Source organism: Tasmannia lanceolata, unplaced genomic scaffold, assembly GCF_043159265.1.
Source record: "Tasmannia lanceolata isolate RefF3 unplaced genomic scaffold, GAP_Taslan_0.1 ptg000013l, whole genome shotgun sequence".
Taxonomy (NCBI): Eukaryota; Viridiplantae; Streptophyta; class Magnoliopsida; order Canellales; family Winteraceae; genus Tasmannia; species Tasmannia lanceolata.
This window is the reverse complement of record NW_027518690.1, coordinates 44,552,372-44,571,658: the sequence shown is the minus strand read 5'-3', so window position 1 is coordinate 44,571,658 and position 19,287 is coordinate 44,552,372. Positions and strand designations below refer to the sequence as shown.

Sequence of the window (19,287 nt, the reverse complement as noted above, 5' to 3'; positions counted from 1 at the left end):
AGGGGATATGCAGTCTTAGAGAATGAATTCTTTGAAGGTCTCAATGCGATTATCAAGTTTAATGTCACAGTTCACCATTACTGAATCCAGATTCCATGGTGGAGCGTACGTTTTATTTCCTTATAATAGAATAATGTCTACCTCTTAGTACTTGACTGAGAGGATTCCATGCCCAAATGTACCAATGTCTTCAAGTTTTCACACTTCTTTTGTGATGTGCATGGGTGTTATTATTTGAGTATGGTTTTTCATTTGTCATCATATGCTGGGTCATTCTGGTCCAACACAGAGACGTGTAATCTAGACCATCATGAGGCGACCCACATTAGTCAAATGTGGGACGGCCATCCCATGTGTAAGATTAAGGCATATAAAAATAAAATGTTTTCCTCTTCCTGACGAAATCCTAAGCGAGCGTAAGAGATCAAGGGCTTGTGGGTTGGGTCCCGGAATAACCCAGCAATGGGTCATACTTGAGGACCTCGGTAAGATCAATGAATTTTTTTATATTGAAAGATAATATTGAAAGTTATGCTCATCTAAAATTGAACCTAATAATCCATCCTGAAATAACTCAACGACCAGTCCAAATAAATCAAACAATAACTCACATCCCAGTGAATCTTATAACATCCACTCGACACATTTGGTGCCTAAAAAGGGCTGTTGGGAATGTAGACACAAGAACACCAAGATTTTACTTGGTTCACCAAACAATATGTGTGGCTACGTCCATGGGAGAAGACTTCAAAAGATTTCACTATGTGGAAAATAATTGGGTTACAAGAAGCACTCACCAGATTACAAAAGCCCAAAGCTTTCTCCGAATTACACGGGAAATAAATTCTACGTAGTCTAGGATCCAAGCTTACACCGGAAATAAATTCTACGTAGTCTAGGATCCAAGCGCCTTCGCTCCCTAGAATAGCCTTGCTTCTTCTTGTTGCTAACAATCCAAGAGAGATCACAAAATCTCACCTTTACTCTTCCCTTGTCCCACACAAGAGAGTCGTACAAACCCTTGGAGAAGTTTTTCTTTTTCTTCACCTCCGTTTGGTTGCCGGAATTTTTGTGGAACAAAAAACTTCCTGGGATATTGGTGGGAAAAAAACTCCCTGGAAGTATCTCGGTAAAATAAAAATCCCATGTTTGGTTGATTGGACTATGGTGGGGAAAAAAATTGTAATCCCAGGAACCAAAATAATCCGGAATGCAAGAAAAACCTTTCTGATGGAAAATGTTTTTCTGAGAAATTTTTTTCTTTCCAGAGAAATTAGTTGATTATGGTTAATTTGGAGGGATATTATGATAAATTGAAGGTCTCTCAAGTCAAAATTGAATATGACTTGTTCAAGTTATCTCTTTCATGTGTGAAAAAAAAGTAGGAAATTTTATAAATATTTTCCTTTCCAAACTTTTCTGGAAAATTCTTGGAATCCTGCTTTGTTTGGTTGCTCGAACTGTTGGGAAGAAAAAAAAAATTCTTTTGCAAGCTTATTTTGGGTTCCTAGGATTATTTTGGTTCCTTGTAGTATTTTTTTTTCTTTCCTGGGGTTTTGTGTGGGGTTATTTTGGTTCCTGGGATTATTTTGGTCCCACCAACCAAACGTGGGTTTCTTGCGGAAATTCCACAAAAGTCCCAAGAATCAAAAAAATTCCGGCAACCAAACGTTAGGCGTTTTTTTGTTTCTGATTCCTCCAAGTCCAACTCGTACACAACACTCTAATAACGCTTTCGCTGTACACCACAAAGCCTTGCTTTTTCGTTTGAGGAGTGTCCATCAAAACCAATCACTAGGTTCCCATGTGAGATAGGAATCTGCGATGTGGGAAACAAACCACAAAATAGGGCTCTTAATAAAGAGTCCTAAACGACTCTGCCTCTGATAATTCAAGGCAAACACAACACTTTTCATCTTAAGCCTGGCACGTAGCAAATAAAGGGAAGTTTTTGGGAAGGTAGGATGCCTCTCCTCTCCTCTCACCTAAAAAAAATGCTCTGAAGCCACAAAGAAAATTGAGTAGGAAATTTGTTTTTGGTCGATCAGATTAGCGAGAGGCATCTAACTACTTTGTTTTTATAGTTGTGTCGATATGTAAATGGAAAGGTCTCTAGCAACTTGCCAAGAGAGAAAAAAGCATGCTAAGAGAACGCAATAATATTTTCAGCAACTTACTCTACATCAATTATAAGCTCTCAACCTAAATTTACCAATATAAATAGAAGCATTCTTCGTGAAATAATGCATACAAACCAATTAGACCATTGATCCATGGCACCAAACACCTTCTTAACATGTCTGAAAAACGCTGTAACTATGCTTATGGTGATGGCGAGCAGCTCTGATGCCAAACACCCAGAGTTGAAGGAGACAAAGATGGTGTTCTATCTGCAAGATTGGGTAACAGGTGAGAATGTAACGGCAATTCCCGTTGCGGGGGCCAATGGAACCAATTCGAACTTACTCAATTTTGGTACTGTAATGGTGATCGACGATGCAGTAACAGAAGGCGTCGATAGGAAGTCGAATAAGGTGGGGCGAGCAAACGGAATCTATGTGAATTCGGCGTTGGACGGAACGGATCTCCACTTCCTCTTTTCAATTGTCTTTACAAATAAGAAGTACAATGGTAGCACCCTGGAAATCCATGGCACGGATCGGTTCTTACAAAGGCAGAGAGAGGTCTCGGTGGTGTCTGGAACAGGTGCATTTCGGTTCGCTAGGGGATATGCCATCTTAGAGACTGAATTGGTTGAAGGTCTTAATGGGATTGTCAAGTTTAATGTCACAGTTCACCATTACTGAATCCAGATTCCATGGTGGAGCCGGAGCGTATGTTTAATTTCCTTATAATAGAATAATGTCTGCCTCTTAGTACGTTGCTTGAGAGGATTCCATGCCCAAATGTCACCATGTTTTCAAGTTTTCACACTTCTTTTGTGATGTGCATGGGTGTTATTATTTGAGTATGGTTTTTCATTTGTCATCATATGCTGGATCATTCTTAACGATAACTTTTGGGTCCCACATAGAGACGTGTAATCGAGACCATTGATCTTCTACACTATCATGATGGGACGCACATGAGTGAAATGTGGAACGACCATCCCACGTGTAAGATTAAGGCATATAAAAACTAAGTGTTTTCCTCTTCCTGACGACATCCTAAATGAGCTTAATGCTCTGTTTGGTTGCCGGGTTTTTTTTGTTCCCGGGAGTTATGTGGGAGAAAAAAATACCCTGGTAGATAGGTGGGAAAAAAAAAGTCCTGGAAGTATCCTGGTAAAATAAAAATCCCATGTTTGGTTATGTGGGAGAAAAAAATACCCTGGGAGATATGGTGGGAGAAAAAAAAACCTTTGTTTGGTTGCTTGAACTGTTGGGTAGAAAAAAATTCTTCTCAAGCTTATTTTTGGTTCCTGAGTTTATTTTTGTTCCTGGGGTTATCTTGGGATGGGATGAAAAGGCAATCATTACAAAAGTGGGATTAAAAAATTCACCCCACAAGTAATCATTACAAGAGTGGGGTTAAAATAAACCTAGTGCTAAAAGGCAACCAAACATGGGATGGGACCAAAATTTAACTTACTCTCCCACAAAACTCCCAGGCACAAAAAAAACCCGGCAACCAAACAGAGCATAAGAGATCAAGGGCTTGTGGGTTGGGTCCCGGAATCACCCAGCAATGGGTCATACTTAGAGGACCTCGGTAAGATCAATGAATCTTTTTATATTGAAAGATAACATTGAAGGTTATGCTCATCTAAAATTGGACCTAATAATCCATCCTGAAATAACTAACGCCCAGTCCAAAGAAATCAAACGATAACTCACATCCAGTGAATCTTATTACATCCACTTGACACATTTGGGACCTAAAAAGGGCTGTTAGGAATGTAGTCGGGGTGAAACTTGGGCCCATTTGGGTCGGGTTGAGATTAGACCCGGCAAACGGGTAACCCGGGCGGGTACGGGTACCGGCGGGTACGGGTAAGAAATACCGGCGTGGATACGGGTAGCCTTTCATGAACTCGGAACCCACCAGGGCGGGTACGGGTATACCCGTGGGTAACCTGGCAAATTTAAAGAAGAAATTATATTTTTTTTTACGAAAAGAAATTATATGATGAATGGGTGTATGAACACATAAATGTGGTACGATGGATGTACAAGCCTTGATATTTAATCCAACAGCAGCTTCTTAACAAGTCAGCTGCTGTTGGATCAAATATCAAGGATGGGATGATTACATGTTTATACACCCATTCATCATACAAATTTTCATCTACTTTAACAAATGTTTGTTTTGGTACAACCAAAGATACCAGTTACATGGTTTGATTGCTTTGACTTGTTTTGTTGGCCCACCCTCATAGTCTATTTTTTAGTGTTTAGTGTTTAGGCCTTAAGAATAAAAAGCTAAAAACCGAATGGCGGGTAACCCGCGGGCACCAACACCCGACCCAGACCCACCCGCAGGTCACGGGTAAGGGTTGGGTGCGGGTATTTTTTTCCCGGGTATTGAAATTGGTACCCGTACCCCTGCGGGCCGGGTGTACCCACGGGTACGGGTCCCATTTTGCCGGGTTTAGTTGAGATAGCATTCTCCTCATATCAAGTAAGGTCAACGCTAACCCAACACCCCTTTAAATCTCTCAACCCTAACCCAGAAAAAATAAAACAAAAAAACACAGAACCCTATGATGTTATAATGGCAATAAAATTAGATTGGTCAGGTTTGGGATGGGGTTGGGATACCCAAGGCCTCAACCCTAACCCAACCTGAAATTAAATCGTTGGCTTTTCCCAACCTAAACCGACTCAAAATTAAGGGACCACTAGAATGAACCTAGCAGCCATCTGTGTTTTTAACATGGTATCAGAGTACTTCCACACGGCAGGTCCTGGTTTAAAAAACCCAACAATTCCTTAATATTAAAATCCCACCGTTTATGGCCCACCCAAAAAAAGAGGGGCCACACGTGAGGGGGAGTGTTGTATAAATAATTATATAACAGCAACTCTAACAACTTAAGCTTTTGGAGTAATTAGTTGTAATTAGTTGTTTCACACTTACATTTTGGAATAGATCGAGAAGTACTCATGCAAACTGTGTTGGGGTTTTGGAGTAATTGGTTGTTTCACACTTATAACTTAGCAGTGCAAACTGAGTTGAGAGAAGGGTGTTAAGAGTGGATGTTTTTCATGCCCTATTTCAAGAGTCGTTCGAAAGAAATTGTGGCTACCTCTCTGCCAGAATTGGAAATTGTCTGTGTTGGGAGAAGGGTGTTAAGAGGTATGTTTTTTTTTTTTGAATGGTTGTTAAGACGTATGTTTTTCATGGCCTATTTCAAGAGTCGTTCTAATGAATTTGTTTGTGGCTTCCTCTCTGCCGGCATTGGAAATGGCCGGCTGGAAGATTCCATTTGGGTCTAATATGAATGTAAGGCATGCTTGGTATTCATGGGTGCAAGAGCTTTTTTTTGTCTTGTGGATGAGTTCTTGGGAGTCATGGCATCTTCTGCGGAAGAAAATAAAACGAAACAAGATTTTCTTGACTTGTATAAAACCAAAATGGGTTTTGATGAATAAAACCAACAACTGAAAAGATATTTCTACTTGGCTTCTTTATATTGATATAGGAAAAAAAGGAGTTTTTATTGATTGTTGTTGTTTATTACTTTATTATCTATTTAAAGCTCCTGTATCAATAGAATCAAAATAGGTTTTGATAGATGAAATCAATAACTAGAAAGGAATCGGAGATAAGGAAGGAGGCAAACCGTTGTACGAGAGAAAGGGGTTTTGATTCACTTAATCAAAGTTGCAATAGACCTGGCAAACGCGACCCGTGCCCGCGGGTTGACCCGACCCACCTGCAAATTTGCGGGCACGGGTCTGAGTTTTAGTGACCCGTCAAAACTAACCCGCGGGTGACCCAACCCGCAAAACACGGGCCGGGTCGGGTCAACCCGCGGGCACCTGCTTTTTTAAGGGTGGTGATTTTGTTATGCTAATCTAGTTAGATGGCTCTTTTTTCTAATGCCAAGGATGGTGATTTTGTCATGCTAATCTATTTTTTAAGGGTTTGATGCCTGAATAGGTTATGGCTAGCGCCATAGGTTGATCCCAACCCTAATGGCACTCCTGTTTCAATAATAGCACTCCAATCTTTACACTTTTTTTTGGTTTGCTTTAAAATACTGTCATCACTCACAAGATGCTCTCAATAGCCACTAAAAAAGCAGTTAAAAAACTGTCGAGTGACATTATCAAAACAGGGAGTGTGGATATCATTTCCAATTATATGAGAATACAACGGTCCAAAAGCTCAAAGAAGCTGTTTGTGAACATGTAAGACATCATGTTAGCTTCCCTGCAGATACAAGCCAAGCCAGGCCAGAGCAACTATTGTCTGACTTAAGAAAACGACAACCATGCCTGGATGAGTAATCCCGGGGACTGAATTTGCAAGTTTAAGGATTTGACCCAACTCAACAGGGGCAACTGCCCCACTTATGCTACATGTAGCTCCGCCCCTGCACATGAGATGCAATGTTTGTCCAGTCCCTGCTATACAAAAAATTTCTAACTGAACAGATGGGGCTCTAATAATTTATGCTCCATACATTTATATTCTCTTATATTGTATTTCTCAGACCAGGAACCAGCAATGTTCCGATGGTGGTAGTTTATATACTCTCTCACTTAATCCAAAAATTAAGTGATAAAAGATATAAGAGAGTACTTTCTTAGGAAACAAAGTTCAAAGTACATGTAGACGAACATTAGTGTTGATCAAAGTATATACTATATGTAGGTAGATCAAAGTATATACTATATGTAGGTATATACGAACGAAACGTTCTTGAGTCTCTTCTGTGGAGTCTGTTGTTGCAGTCACAAGACTCACAACAGCCACGGACTCTAGCATGGCAATGATAGTGGCACCAATGGAGGATGCAGAAATGGAGACTCATGCCTAGCAATGACAATTGGAGATTCTCAGGTTTTCTTCTTAACATCTGGTATAAAACCTAGTACACAAGAAATGCGGGTTGGGCAAGGACATAGAATTGGATGAAGAATGTACCACATGACTAGGGGTAAGGGGCAGGGGTGATGGACAACACCTATATGATAATCGTGACTAGGGGTAAGGGAAGGGGGGTGATGGACAATGCTATTTGATAATTAATACTTTATGATACTTCATATAAAATGTGGCCACCAATAATATTAATTATTGGATCTGAAACTGTATACAAGCTAAAAAGGAGAAAAAATAAACATACACAGTTATTCAAATAGTTTACAAGGTCACTAAACTTTTCCGAAAGAGTTCCATTAAATTCTCCCTTACTATTCAGACTAGTTATGAACTTGACTAAAGCATCATCGTCAAATACTCGATCGAATTTACACCAGATCAGCTGACTAAACCCCAATACTTTATCTCGTAAGATCAGAGATTTTACGATATCTAGAAACAATTAACTATATCCAGGGATAGATTGGAGCAGTATGACTATTTGCCCCTTTGATATTGCCTTCATCCTTTATATTGTATTGTAGTCTCTCTTGTATCTTTTTCCAAGACCACCTCGGTCTTTTTCTTAATATATATTCTACCTACCATTCCAAAAAAAAAAAAAAAATTACTATATCCCCAACACTGAAATGGTAATCGAAATCAGAGATTCAAAACCTCCTAATTCCAATTCTCCAAAAACAAAACGAGAAAGGAGGGAAAAAAAGAATTACCCATGAGTGATGCTTTAAGAAGATGCTTCACCATGAGAACCTGATCCGTGGCAGTGACCATGATCTTTCCCATGCTGTAATTGATTGAAACCAACACCACAAAATTGAAGCTGCGATCGTCTTCACCATAACAGGCCATCTCCCTCGGTTGACCCAATCCAAACCCATGATCACCAACTTAGGCAACCCGGGCGGAGGCACATATAGCATGAGAGGGACCAATGACTTGCAAAATCTCTATGATGGTTAGTGGCCATGCACACCTCCCCCCCCCCCCCCCCCCCCCCCGGTTGACCAATGCGGGCAAGTGTAAATTAGTCCTGGCCCCCGCAAGTGAAAATTCCTGGCTCTGCCCCAACTGGGTTTTAATCGAGAGAAGAAATACAACAGCTGCCTCTGAATCGAAAGAGAAAAACCAAAGTGAGTTCTTATATCGTATTTGCCGATTAGTCTCTGCTTTAACATTCTTGAAAATCATAAAAGGTCCCACAACCTACTCCACCTCACACGCAGAATCAGTGCAGACACACCCTCTCCACTCTGAACACACTCACCTCTCTACTCTTTTAACGTGAACACTCCTTTTCACGGCATGAATTATTTAGCGAGAGTGATATATTCAGCCCCTTTTCTTCCTAGGCCACCTGATGAGGAAAGTTTTTCTAGTTGGCCGACTAGAGAAGCTTCTCTAGTCTGCCGACCAAAAACACAGTGGGCCCATGTTGTTTGGATGATCTAAAGCATTCATTTGATGGGCCCTATCATAGATAGGGTGTGCCCAAAAAATCAGCTCCATAGGATCATCCTAGCCCTTCGATTTGTGGAGGTTAAAAATCAAATGAATGTCAGGGCCCATCAAATGAATGCTTTGGATCATCAAAACAACGTGGGGTCACTATGTTTTTAACCTCCACTGTCCATTTTTAACCTCAACAAATCGAAGGGCAAAGATGATCCTATGGAGCTGATTTTTTGGACACACCCTATCTATGATAGGGCCCATCAAATGAATGCTTTGGATGATCCAAACAACATGAGCCCACTCTATTTTTGGTCGGCGGACTAGAGAAGCTTCTCTAGTTGGCCGACCATAAAAACTTTCCTCATATTTTCGTTGTTTCGAATTTTGAACAGTTAACACACGCAACCAATCATTATCTACCATTCAGAAAAAGGTAGGCTTACATTTAAAAGATTGAAACAGTTCATTTATTAGGCCTTACCCCAAAAATCATCTCCACATGTTATCCTAACTCTTTCGATGTGTAGAGAATGATACAGGGTATCGTCCATCAACAGAGTTGAGGGTTAGGATCATCTAATTGAGATAATTTTTGCCACATAGCCTATCTACATTAAGGCCAAACAAATGAGTGGTTTAAATCTTCGAACAAGGTACCGCCATATAATATCCCCATTTTATGCGATATATTAGGAGGGCACCAACCTGTTGCAGGCCTCTCCGCAGCAAAAAAAAAAAAAAAATGTGCGCATCCATGCAGACCACCATGTACATTGGGGCCGCCTATTATATGTGCACCTAATTAAGGATGCCACATAAGATCCAAACCTTTCACTTCTTTGGCCTCAACATAAATAGGTTGTGACCCAAAAATCATCTCCATAGGATGAACGGTTGGATCTTTGAACAAAGTGAGTACAAGTGGCTTAAAAACTATACATTATATTATGTCTGCCTATAGATGTACGCATTTTTTTAAAAATATGGTGGGCCTATCTTGTTCAAAAATCTAAATCCCTTTACCTTCCTGGCCAACCTTCTATTAGTGTAAAAAGAGTAGTCATAAATACACTGATCGGCGGCCCAATGAAGACAAGGGGTGCATGTATCACTTTCCCTAAAATATTTGACCCATCAAGCTGTTCATGTTGAGAGAGAGAGAGAGAGAGAGAGCATTGGTTGTGGACTTGTGGGAGTGTGAACCGTAGAGAGAGGTGTTGTGAATAAGTTTTCATCTTAAAAATTTTAAATGAGAAAAGTAACTATGTTTGTTTTGGGGATTGTATGAGAATTATCATCTAAAAGTGAGAATAACTAGCAAATATCAAATTCTTAAGGACTCCTTAGTCCTTAGCAATAATTTTGCAAAGCAAGGACTAGTCGTCAAAAATCCAAAAGAATAACGATATGGTGACGGAGTAGAGAACCAAACAAATAGCCTTTTCCCACGCTAGCAATCTTTTTCTTTCCTTGTAATTGCAAAACTAATGGGTTGGCCCTGTAGCTCAGAACAAAACTTGGCTTCCAGCGCAACGCATTAAAATACACTAAAAGCAGTGGGTGTGGCAATATCAATTCCATCATTTTACATTTTTCACACCCCATGTTTGTATTTCCACACCCCCAGTTTTCTCTTTATTTTAGGGCGTTGCGCAGCCGAGTTTTGTTCTGTAGCTCAATGGTTGAGGCTTTGCTTCTCAATCTTGAGGTCCCATGTTCGATCCCAGCTTACCTACCTCTTAGTTCATTGCTTGAGAAGATTTCATGCCCAAATTTACCATGTTTTCATATTTTCACACTTATTCTTTGTTTATATGGATATTTTATGTGAATTAAGTTTTTCATTTGTCATCATATGCTAGATCAATCTTAGTGATCAATTTTGGGTACCACATGGAGACATGCACATATAATCTAGACCATTGATCTTGTAGATCATCGTGACGCGATACACATGGGTCACATGCTGAATGGTCATCCAAAGTGTAAGATTAAGGCATACAAAAATCAAATGTTGTAGCTTATAGAACTGAACATCAAACATTTTTTTTTGGTAGGTAAGCTGGGATCGAACCTGCGACCTCAAGATTGATAAACAAAGCCTCAATCGTTGAGCTACAGTCTAGGCCCAACCCCAACCGAACATCAAACATGCCATAACTTATCTTTACAATTACTTTACTTTTTCTCATTGTACTTTACATAGCTTCTCTCCAAGAATTGAAGACCCAGCGAAATGGATTCATCGTCTCAGGTGAGAATTTATCTTTAATTATCTATCCCTCGCATTGATGTTTGTGTTATTTTATTAAAAGGTTAATCGGATCAATGTTGATCTCTAGTCATTTTGACACTGTCGTTTAACTCGAGTCGTTTACATTCTGAGTGTATCAACATGTCCTTTACATTCCGCATGTATCAACATTGAAAGCCATCACCTTGGCATTGCGTCATACGTTAAAAATCTTTTTGTCTGAAAGGCATTAGAGCCCAAGGGAAAAGTGATGTTCTCCTCTCCTTATCAATCGCTTGAAATCCAAAGTGATTACCCTTAGAATCGGATTTTGGATTTTCTACAAATTGGTATGTCCACACATCCATCACAAACCACACACACTCACACTGTCGGGTAATGGTTAGGACCGAAACAATCTCTACAGTCATCAGAATTAAATTCAAAATTATAGAGCATTTCACTCCTGATTTGACTGACATATAGTAAACCATTTTTTCAATCCCATGTGTGATGAATGGAGTTTGGTTGTTTTCAACCATCAATCCATCGTTTCCTTTGTATGGTTGCAACTTGCAAGTAGACGAAAGACTTTATTTTGATATTGAACCGTCTTGCCTTTAGCTAGCTACCAGATCATCTTATATAGCCTTAAGTTTTCGAAGGTACTTGTCTAAGTTTTTAAGAAGTGACGTTTCTTGGGTCAGTTGGAATTCTCTTTCTTGGGAATCTTGACAAGGGCATCTTTAAGTGCTTTCACGCAATCTTTAGTGATGTCTAGACCCACAACTAGCCCTGGCACATCTTTGGGAAGAAGGATTTAGTTTGACGAAAAGCAGCCCCCTTTAGGAAACACGGTACCTAATCCTCCCAACAACCTTGTATTAATTTTTTTTTTTCACAATTCTTCTAAATAATAGCAATAACCAATCCTAATTGATAAAACAACCTACTAGGGCACATGGCTACCATGAATTTTTTTTCCTGGAATATTAGCGCACCTAATGGTGCAGGTGAGGGTGGGAGAGGGATAGATACAAGGGACTGAGTGAGGATAGGGTAAGAAAAGCCTGAGAAACAAGGAAGTTAAAAACTCAACCCAAAATATGATTGATTTTTTCTTTGTTTTTTTGCCACTTCTCACCTTCTACTCATTCGTGCCCTCTCAAGTCTCTCCTCCCACCCATCCTACCATCTCTCACCAGTCGGAGAAAGTAATTTATCATGAAAAAAAAATCTTGGTTTCCGGATATGGCCTAAATATTTATAATGCCCAATGTGGCCTTTTCATCTTAAGCCTTATGTGGCACGTAGCAAATAAAAGGAAGTTCTTGGGTTTTTGAGAAGGTAGGATGCCTCTCTCTTCTCTCACCTCAAAAATGCTCTGAAACCACAAAGAAAATTGAGTAAGAAATTTGTTTTTGGTCTCTATCTCAGGATCAGATTAGAGGCAATCAACTAATTTTTTATAGTTGTGTCCAATATGCAAATCAAAAGGTCTCTAGTCGATTACTTGTCTTTCTAAAGAAAAAACACTAGTTTTAGCAACTTGCCAAGAGAGGAAAAGCATTGTAAGAGAGTGCAAGAATATTCTCAGCCACTTGATAATGTCGGGATTTATGACGTTTTCCCGTGGCCTTGCAAAACCATTTCATTGCCACAAAATAAAATTGGAGCTGAAAATTTCACCTGCTTGTTTAAGTATCTTCCTCTCTCTTGCCATATATTCTGCCTCTTTATTTTAAAGGGATTTGCTAGGCAATCTCATAGAAAGCCATTTCACAGCTGATTGTGTGATCCAAAACTACTAACAATATCCAATAGCAAAAAGCCAAAATGGCCCATGGGAACTAATGCCCAAACTACATAAAACATCTAGAAAATAAAGAAACAGATCAGCATTATCTTCTAGTATGACCGACTACTTTCTTTTGATGAGTCTTCCCAAATTGGGATTTTTGCTTTTCTTTGTGCTAACCACCATTGGGCCCATCACTTCACGATCCACCTGGATCATGGCTCCCCCTCTTTTGAGGGATCTTGCTCCTGCAAGATCAACATTCTAGATGGAGGGAGGCGATTGACCCCCCACCTTTACATGTCCACTTTGTTTGGCTCAGCGTAGATCCACCCTTTCCAATTGAACAGTGTTTAATCTAGCCTACCTCGTTCACGGGATCTGCCTTGTCTCGGTTGACGAGCCTTCCGAGTGCGTCTCCGCTTCCTCGGCTTAGGAACTTTTGTCAGTTAGATGGGCCCGGTTTTTAGTGTGTTCGTCATTATCTACTAGACTTTGGCCTTGTCATGAGAGTCACAAATTTGCCGCTAGCATTCACCAATCGTTTGGCCTGAGTGGTAGAGATGAGAGCTTTTGTCGGTTGATTTGCTTTGATGATGTAATCTTTCCCATCCTTGATGAGTCGGTACTTTCTCTCTTTACAATAGAAGATAGCATCGCGATCCTATAGATATGCACTGCCAAGAATTACTTGGCAGACATCTAACAGTACTACCTCGCAGGTAACTTCGTCAACGTACTTATTCGTAATGGTGAACTTGAACGTACATTGATGTGTGATCTTCCTTTCCATGTCTTTTTAGATCTATCCAAGTGGATACGGCTGTGGATGTTGAGTGGTCATCAATCCCATCTTGACGACTTGTCCTACGGAGATTAAATTCTTCTGGCATCCTGGATCGATGATCGTACTGACCAAGTTCTGTTTGACTTGGATCCAAACATGGAAAAGCCCCTCATGTTCGTCTTGAACTGAAGGTGTTCAATCAGATCTGGTCATGAGTGTCAACTTCTCATCTACGGTTGTCATCTCCTGGAGTTTCTCTGCTTCTACGGCATGTAAAGTAGCCTTAGATTCTTCTTTCGTGTTTGTGTTTCGGGCTCTCGTCTGTTGTAGCTCAGGGTGTAGTATCCAACAGTCCTCGATTGTATCCCCTAGACGTTTAAGCCTTACGAATTGTATTGGTATACTTACTCGGCTTTGGATCTGACTTTGGTTTATCTCTTGTTCGATCATCTTTCTTCTTGTGCCTTCGATCTCATTTCTCGATTCCCATCGCTTTGATGCTTGCCCCCACAATAGTATCGATGGGGAAGAGATTTAACTCTTCTCGGATGTACTCATGTAATCTGCCTTGGTATTTCATAAAGGTTTATTTCTCCTCTAGGGAGATCCCAAGCACTATGGCTTGTTTGTGGAACTCTGTATTGTACTCTTGCACTGTTTGCTCGAACTGTTGCTGTAGGTATTACCATCGTACCCACCAGTCTTTCTGGTATCCGAGGGGGTAAAACTGCTTCTGAATCATTGTCTTGAACTACTGACAGGTCACATCTGCTAATCCCTTGCTTCTCGCATAGGAATTCCACCACGTGAGAGCGTGACTGGTCAGTTTTAGTCTAGTGAAATTTACCTTCTACGTGTTTGTGTATGGGTAGATTGAGAAATACATTTCGAGCTTGTCGATCCAATCGTCCAATATTTCCTCATCGACTCTGCCATCGTACACCGGCATGTTGATCCTTGCCTCCACCTTGAATGGTTGAACTTGGATTCTCTCTTGCATGTCAAATGTTTGCGACTCCGGATCTCCTTTTTCCTCCTCTCATTCATTCTCGACCTCCACCTCTTTCGCACGGGTGACAGGTTCAGGATTCGGCTGCGAGGTTGATGCCTCCTTGGCAGACATCAATTGTATCATGGTCACCAATTGGCTCTCGATCTGTGAAAGTCTTTGATCTACTCCACGATCTTCCACCGTATCTCTTTGCTCAACGGATACAGGTACTAGGCCTTCTTCTTCACGTAGTTGTTGTAGTGAAGTGCAAATGTTCACCATTGTTTAGCGGTCCCAAGACAATGGTGGAACCGGAGCTCTAATACCACTTGATCCAAAACTACTAACAATATCCAATAGAAAAAAGCCAAAATGGCCCATGGGAACTAATGCCCAAACTACATAAAACATCTAGAAAATAAAGAAACAGATTAGCATTATCTTCTAGTATGACCGGCTACTTTCTTTTGAGAAGTCTTCCCAAGTTGGGATTTTTGCTTTTCTTTGTGCCAACCACCATTGAGATAACTGAGATAATGTTTATGCCAAAACTACATAAAACATTTTCTTTGTGCCAACCACCATTGGGATTTTTGCTTTTCTTTGTGCCAAACATCTAGAAAATAAAGAAACAGATTTGCCATAAATTTAAAAAAAAAAAAAGAAAAAAGAAAAAAAGAAAAAAAAGTGAGCCAGGTGGCTGTTCTCTTCTGCAAAAGTGAGCCACGAAATGGCTTTCCGGGACATTGCCGAGCAAATCTCTATTTTAAAATATTTCTTTGGCTATGCCTTGCCGGAGTTCAGCAACATAACTGATGTGAGCCAATCAAATTCTTTGGCTATGCCTTGCCAGAGTAAATAGGTCATCCAACAGTTCGCGGGATGCTGGGAGTTGAGAGGGGGGATACCATCTTCCCTTTCTTACTATAACAGATACGTAGAACATTAGACTTGTCAGGAAGTCGCCTATCATATATTGATTTTGAAGTTCTGATAAGGATAGAATTCTCCATCACTCTCCATCAATAGTGCATCCAACCTATCTTTATAGTAAGAACTCTCCACAAGCTAGAACTCTCCATCACTCTCCATCCAACAAGCTACAACATCAACTTTTGCTTCTCCAATCCACAAAATCAACCACAAGACAGTCTCTCAACCTATCTTTACCAATATAAATAGAAGTATTCGTATTCTTCATGAAATAATCCATCCAGACTAATTAGACCATTGATCCATGGCACCAAACACCTTAAGATGTCTAAAATTCACCCTAGCTCTGCTTATAGCGATGGGGGTCAGCTCTGATGCCAAACACCCAAAGTTGAAGGAGACAGAGATGGTGTTCTATCTACAAGATTGGGTAACAGGTGAGAATGCAACGGCAATTGCCGTTGTGGGGGCCAATGGAACCAGTTCGAGCGTACTCAATTTTGGTACGGTAACGGTGATCAACGATGCAGTGACAGAAGGAGTCGATCGGAAGTCTAATCAGGTGGGGCGAGCAAACGGAATCTATGTGAATTCGGCGTTGGACGAAATGGATTTCCACCTCCTCTTTTCAATTGTCTTTACAAATAAGAAGTACAATGGTAGCACCCTGGAAATCCAAGGCACGGATCGGTTCTTACAAAGGCAGAGAGAGGTGTCGGTGGTGTCCGGAACAGGTGCATTTCGGTTCGCTAGGGGATATGCCGTCTTAGAAACTGAATTCTTTGAAGGTTTCAATGCGATTATCAAGTTTAATGTCACAGTTCACCATTACTGAATCCAGATTCCATGGTGGAGCTTATGTTTTATTTCCTTATAATAGAATAATGTCTGCCTCTTAGTACGCTGCTTGAGAGGATTCCATGCCCAAATGTCACCATGTTTTCAAGTTTTCACGCTTCTTTTGTGATGTGCATGGGTGTTATTATTGGAGTATAGTTTTTCATTTGTCATCATTTGCTGGATCATTCTGAACGTTTATTTCTGGGTCCCGCACAGAGACGTGTGATCTTGACCATTGATCTTCTAGACCATAATGGCTCGACCCACATGAGTCAAATGTGGAACGGACATCCCATGTGTAAGATTTAAGGCATATAAAAGTAAAATGTTTTCCTCTTCCTGACAAATCCTAAATGAGCTTAAGAGGTCAAGGGCTTGTGGGTTGGGTCCCGGAATCACCTAGCAATGGCCCATACTTGAGGACCTCGGTAAGATCAATGAATTCCATCCTGAAATAACTAACGGCCAGTCCAAAGAAATCAAACAATAACTCACATCCCAGTGAATCTTATAACATCCACTTGACACATTTGGGGCCTAAAAAGGGCTGTTAGGAATGTAGTCGGGGTGAAACTTGGGCCTGTTTGGGACGGGTTGAGGCCAACCCAAAATAGCATTCCCTCGTCGTCACCCAAGCCTCCTCATATCAAGGAAGGTCAACCCTAACCCGACACCCCTTTAAATCTCTCAACCCCGTCTAACCTGTTTTTTTCCAAATCGGTTTGTATTGAGTCAAGTTAGGTTCAGGTTGGCCCAGGGAAATATCATGAGAAAATAAAACAAAAAACACAGAACCCTATGATGTTATAATGGCAATAAAATTAAATTGGTCAGGTTCGGCATGGGGTTGGGATACCCATGTCCTCAACCCTAACCCAACCCGAAATTAAATCGTTGGCTTTTCCCAACCTAACCCGATTCAAAATTAAGGGACTACTAGAATGAACCTCGCAACCATCTGTCTTTTTAACATTATTCAGATATTGTATCACAGTAATTGGTTGTTTCACATGGCATCAGAGTATTTCCACACGGCAGGTCTGGGCCCCACTCAAACCAACTCTGGGCCCACTTGATGACGTCTCTTAATCATAGATAAGGAGACGTGTACGATTGAAACATTGAGGTTTTAGATTGCATTCTTGCGTGCCTGTTGCCAATTTGGAGAGAGAGAGAGAGTAATTCCACAATAGCAAATTTGGTGCTATGGGTTTCTTTTTATAATAATCATCATACATTACATTAAGAATCTAGGTAAATTGAGAGTGTGTAATTCCACAAGGGAGCTGACAAATTTGCACCCCTGTAGGATTAATCGCACCCCTCTCTACGTGAATTGTGGAAGACTTTAACACTTTTTTTACCTCAAATCACGTTATAACGGCCGCGAATAATCCTAAAGGGGGTGCGAATTTATCATTACCCTATAGCAAATTTGGTGCTATGGGTTTCTTTGGGAGATGAGTTTTTCACCCCTGTAAAATTATGCGCCCCCTTTTGATTTGACATTAAAAAGCGTTAAAGTCTGCCACAATTCACTTTTAAAAGTGGGGGGCATAATCCTACAGGGGTGAAAAAATCATCTCCCATTTCTTTCTATAATAATCGTCATACATTACATTAAGAATCTAGCTAAATAGAGATTCCTGATTAAATTGAGAATAAGTTTGGCAACTCTCCACCGTTACGCTAATCTGGTCAAGAGGATAGAATTTGGATTTCTTAGATTACTATATACACTACACAGAAGTGGTATTCTTCGTTAAAGGGCTCAAAGAACTTCGTTTTCTGACCTTCCAGAAGATGTTCTAGCAATGATTGGATTATATCTTTCTCGATTTGATCTTCTCAGCCAATCTTGGCTCTCTAGAATATGGTGAAATATCGCCCATTCACCTGTGCTCATAGAAAAACATGGTGAATACAGCATATGGTACCCATGAAGAGATACTATATGCTGACTGGTTTGATTCATTCTCTATTATGAAACGTTTATTCAGAGAATAAGATTTTGTTTGAAAATAAAGTTCTATAATTGAAATTCATTCAGAGAACTCTGATTTTTTTATTTATTTTTGAATTCTTTATTATTATTTAAATTGAATAAGATTTTGATGGAAAATAAAGTTCTATTTGATATTTACCAACCCTTGTGTTTTTTTTAATGATAAAGAATTGGATTAATAAGAAAGCTCCCTCCCTCGGTAGTCTATCCGCCTCAACATTTGGAAATCTTCTAACATGATGCAAGGAAATGGAAGATCACTCCCCTGGATCTATAATCTCCTCAATCCATTGTCCAAACTGCCAAGATGGGGGAAAGACCTCTTAAACCATGAATCTCATAAGAATCTTGCTCGACGCGTACCTTTTTGTTGGAGCAAATTGAATAAATAGCCTCTTCATACGTTAACAACTTCCTCCTAGTGCTCTATTTTATGATGTGATTGCTCCCAGGTGTTGAACCTGATTACTGTAATTTGACTTTTCCATATTTGAGGCTTACCAATTGGTAGTTATTCGCGGGCTCTCATCTGATTGTTGTTATTCTCTGATTATTTATCTGCAAACTGTTATTACTGAAATCAATCATGCCATTGGAGCTGCTGGGGTTGTTAGCCAGGAATATGCAAAACAGTAGTGTGTCACAGTATGGTGAAATGATAATGGAAATGTTGTCAACCGAGGTATCCCCTGTAGCATATTCAGAAGCGTTCAATTTTCAGTATCATTCATTCCGAACTGGCGATATTACTTAAAGAAGGCTTGCTCATTTCTTGATATTTTGGATGGTAATTATACAGGCATAGCCAAAAACAATCTGCTCTCAGATTAAGTTGTGTGCTTTTGATGGAACCCGAAGTGTTAGGTTGGCTTTCATATTTATCAGTTTTTTCAATTAAATTTTTAAATCAATTAAATTTAATTAGAATGTGATTGTGTCTGTGGACAGTATTGGCATCAAGAGCGTAGTGAATAAACATGTTGGTGTGGGTGCTCCAATGTGCTCCGCTTGTGAGATATCAGTTGTATGGAATCTGGATGCAAAATCAGATTAGGCATAATGAGACACAGGGTAGTGTATTGAACTACATCAACGAGGTGAAGTAACGACAAGCTTTGCATTATATTCAACAATATTTGCAGCTTCGCCTTAATTAAAAACTATATTAGGAATTAATACCAACACTTTCTTG

At 40.1% G+C, this 19,287-nt stretch overlaps 2 pseudogenes; both read left to right on the top strand.

Moving 5' to 3' along the window:
* Window positions 1-2,127: 2,127 nt before the first annotated feature.
* On the top strand, window positions 2,128-2,991 carry LOC143890226 (dirigent protein 2 pseudogene; annotated as a pseudogene).
* Window positions 2,992-15,608: 12,617 nt separating this feature from the next.
* Window positions 15,609-16,085, top strand: LOC143891310 (dirigent protein 2 pseudogene; annotated as a pseudogene).
* The last annotated feature ends 3,202 nt before the right edge of the window (window positions 16,086-19,287 follow it).